Below are 4460 nucleotides of genomic sequence, written 5' to 3' on the forward strand. Positions count from 1 at the left end.
CCAGTTCGCTCCTCTCTTTGAAAAGCAAAATTCCTTTTTTGGTATACAATCCCCCCACACCCCTCCCACTGCCCCGAGTACATTCCACTATGCAACCTTACTTCTGGACTCTTGTGATAACAATAATACCCTATTATATACCCCTTTTAAATTATTCTCTCCCTCATGCAGAATAATTTTTTTTAAATTTTTTAAATTTTATTGGGAAAAACATATTGGGGGTACAAGGAGATGAGGGTTGGGGGCTGAAGGGTGAGAATGGGCAGGGATGCAGTTGCAGAGCTGCACAATTTGGTTGGCGGGGGAAGCAGGTGAAGGAAATGAAAAGGATCCAGTGGGGACCAGATGCTACAGGGGAATGGTAAAAAATATGGAACGCTTCACTAATTTGCGTATCATCCTTGCGCAGGGGCCATGCTAATCTTCTCTGTATCATTCCATTTCTAGTATATATGCTGCCAAAGTGAGCACAGAATAAATTTTTTAAAAAATTATTCAGACTGCTTATGGATTGCATTAGATGTTTTTAAGTTAGTTAAACCTCCCACTTTGCCCTCATTACAGGCAAAATAGCTGTTGTTGTTATATGCCATCAGGCCACCTAAGACTCATAGCGACCCTCTGTACAACAGCCCCAAACCCTGCTCTATCCTGTGGCAATCTTATTATCTCTGACACACCTACCCCCATTATTCCAGTTACTAAATCAATCCATCTCATCTAGGGTCTTCCTCTCTTGTGTTGTTTCTCCATTCTCCCAAGCATGATGTTCCTCTCCAAGGACCAGTCTCTCCTTGAAACATGTCCAAAGTATGTCAGACGAAGCTTTAGAATCCTAGCCACCAAGGAGCAGCCTGGTCTCACCCTCTCTAGGACAAACCTAATTGTTCTCCTTGCAGTCCATGGTATATTTAATACCCTTCTCTCACACCTCAGCTAAAAGGCATCAACTCTCCTTCTATCATCCTTAGTCATTGTCCAGGTTTCTGACACACAACAAGTAACTGCAAAGACTATGGCCTGAATCAGGTGCACCTTAATCTCCAGACTGATATTGTTGCTCTTCAGTACTTCAGAGAGTTCTCTGACAGCAGACTTTCCCATTGAAACTCATCTTTTAATTTTCTGGCAGTTGGTACCAAGAGTGCATGGATCCAAGCAAACCAAAACTGTTAACAATCTCAATCTCTTTATCATCTATCATGATGCTGCCAACAGGCACAGTGGTGACAAAATAGTAGAACAGCAAATAGACAGTTTTGCCTGTGTTTTGCAGGAAGGTCATTTTTTGGTGTTTGACAGGTAGTAACCAAATGGCTGCCATCATCCTGATTTGCCCAATTATAACCTTAATCTCTCAGCTCATGGAAACTTTTTAATAGCCTACTCTACCTCTCTAGTAAGTGACATGAGTAAGTAAATGAAGGACAAGTGTCCTCCCTTTCCTATACTACCTCTCATCTTTTTACCCTAGGGCCTTTGGTGAAGATCAACCCCACCATAGTTCACAGTCTAAATCAGATATATGGTAGTTTACATACACTCAGAGTATATATACTTGCCTGTTAAAAGAATACAGAAAGATTAAGGAAATCTTTAGCATCTTTAATAACTTAATTTTGGGACCCATCTCATAAGGAAGTCAGTTGCTTGAACTACTCTTTCTTGAACTACTTTGCCTCTGCAAATTGAATTCTATCAAAGACTCTGTATACTGTTTAATTCTGTGGTCAATTTGACACTTATATTTTTTTCATTATATACACATATAATGCAAATGTCAAATATATATTGACTTAGGTGGGAAAAAGAATTTTATAAGTTGGAAGAAGAAAGTCTTGTTATGCTTAAATTCTTAAACATTGATAAGTTAATAAGTATGAGTGTTTAATAAGTTTATAGGAGAATATAGGCAAATTCTGTATACCATGAGACAGGGTAATATATTCATTTGAATACATATCAGAAAAGGTTGTTTTTAGAATAAAATGGAAAACTATAAAACTAAAAAAACCCTAAAACAAAACACAAGCTGTGTTTAGAAGAGGCTGTGGCACTACGGATATTATTGACAATGTTGTGGCTAACCTTAGAAGAATTGTGGCTTCCCTGGGAAGAATGGGAATCCCAGAACACCTGATTTTATTCATGCTAACCAGAACACATGTAGACTAACAGAGAGGGCAACTGAGGTAGAACTTTCAAGTATGGAAATACAAAGGAAGAGGAACAGTTGTAAGCAGACAATGGTGACTGGAACATGGAATGTGAGAACCATGAATGTAGAAAAATTAGATATTGTTAAGAAAGAAATGGAACGCATAAATATTGACATACTAGACATTGGAGAGATGAGATGGACCGGCTGGGGCATTTTAAGTCAGATGATCATATGATATATTACTCTTGGGATGAAAAGGCAAGGAAAAATGGAGTTGTTTTCATAGTTAAAAAAGTAATTTCTAGATCCGTATTGAAGTACAACATTGTGAGTGACAGGATAATATCCATACGCTTACAAGGAAGTCCAGTGAATACCACTATCATTTAGATATATGCACCAACAACCAGAGCCAAAGAAGAAGAAATAGATTATTTCTACCAACTTTTACAGTCAAAGAGCAATCGAACATGAAATCAAGAAGCTTTCATAACAATGTGTGACTAGAATGCAGAAGTTGGAAACAGAGAAGAAGAATCAGTAGTTGGAAAACATGGACTTGGAGAGAGAAATTAAGCTGGAGATAGAATGATTGAATTTTGCACAATCAATGACCTATTCATTGCAAATAAGTTTTATAAGAAACATAAACACAGGTTATACACATGGATTTCACCTGATGGTATGCATAGGAATCAGATCAATTACATCTGCAGAAAAAAAACAGCTGGAGAAGCTCAAAATCAGCTGTGAAAACAAGGCCAGGAGCTGCTTGTGGAACAGACCACCAGCTACTCATATGCAAGTTCAAGCTGATGCTGAGGAAAATTAAACCGAATCCACAGGAACCAAAATATGACTTTGAGTTCATCCCACCTGAATTTCAGAACCACCTCAGGAACAGGTTTGAGGCCTTGAACATTAATGAGCGAAGACCTAATGAGCTGTGGGAGGATGTCAAATGTATTCTCCAGGAAGAGTGCAAATGGTCATTACAAAGACAGAAGAGAAGATCAAAATGCATGTCAGAAGAAACTGAAGATTGCACTGAAGCACAGAGAAGCCAAAGCACAAGGAAGAATTCAAGATACTAAAGAGCTGAACAGAAGATTCCAAAGCACAGGATGACAAAGCAAAATATTACAATGAAATGTGCAAGGAGCTGGAGTTGGAAAATCAAAAGGGCCGAACTCGCTCAGCATTTCTTAAGCTCAAGGAACTGAAGAACAACTTTAAACCTTGATAGATGGAGAAAAAATTGAGGATGTTAACAATTTCAGCTTCCTATGTTCCACAATCAACATTCTTGGCACCAGCACTCAGGAAATCAAAAGACAGCTATGCTGTCAGGGATCTCTCCAGAGTGCTACAGAGCAACAATGTCAGGCTAGAGACTAAGTTGTGCTGATCCAAGTCACAGTCTTTGCAATTACTTGCTATGCTGGACAATGACTAAGGATGACAGAGGAAGAATTGATGTCTTTGAGTTGTGTTGCTATACTGTGAACCGCCAAAAGAACAAACTGGTCTGAGCGTGAAACCAAGTTGCTCCTTGGAGGCAAGGATCTTGAAGCTCTATCTTACATACTTTGGGCATGTTGTCGTGAGGGACTAGTCTTTGGAGAAGGACATCATGCTTTGAAGGGTGGAGGGACAGCACAGGAGAGGAAGACCCTAGAGGAGACATAGTAACTCAGGCAATGAAAATAGGTGTGACAGAGGCAGTGAGATTGCCTCAGGACAGGGCAACATTCAGAGCTATTATACATAGGATTGCTATGGGTCACAGGCGACTTGATGGCACTTAACAACAACAACTTGGAGGTGTTACCAGTTGAAAATGACGTCTAATCATTGTGGGCATCTAACAAGAAATATAATTGAAACAGTATAGCAAAGGAACAAATGTTGTTAAGTGCCATCAAGTCGTTTGCGACTCATAGCGACCCTATGTACAAGAGCCCTAAATGCCTTTCTATCCTGTGCCAACCTCGCCGTCTCAAACACACTCATTCCCACCACTCCACTCACAGAATCGATCCATCTCATCGAGGGTCTTCCTCTCCTGCGCCATCCCTCCACACTCCCAAACATGATGTCCCTCTCCAAGGACCAGTCCCTCCTTGCAGCATGCCCAAAGTATGTCAGACGAAGCTTCAGAATCCTTGACTCCACACTGCAATCCCAGAGGCACATGGTTCAAATCCACCAGATTCTCTGCCGGGAAAGGAAGGACAATCTCCTCCTGTACCGTTCAGATCTGATCTGACGGTACACACACACACACACACAAATAATA

The sequence above is a fragment of the Elephantulus edwardii genome, unplaced genomic scaffold, assembly GCF_000299155.1.
Source record: "Elephantulus edwardii isolate Elephantulus edwardi_28Jun2011 unplaced genomic scaffold, EleEdw1.0 scaffold00176, whole genome shotgun sequence".
Lineage (NCBI taxonomy): Eukaryota > Metazoa > Chordata > Mammalia > Macroscelidea > Macroscelididae > Elephantulus > Elephantulus edwardii.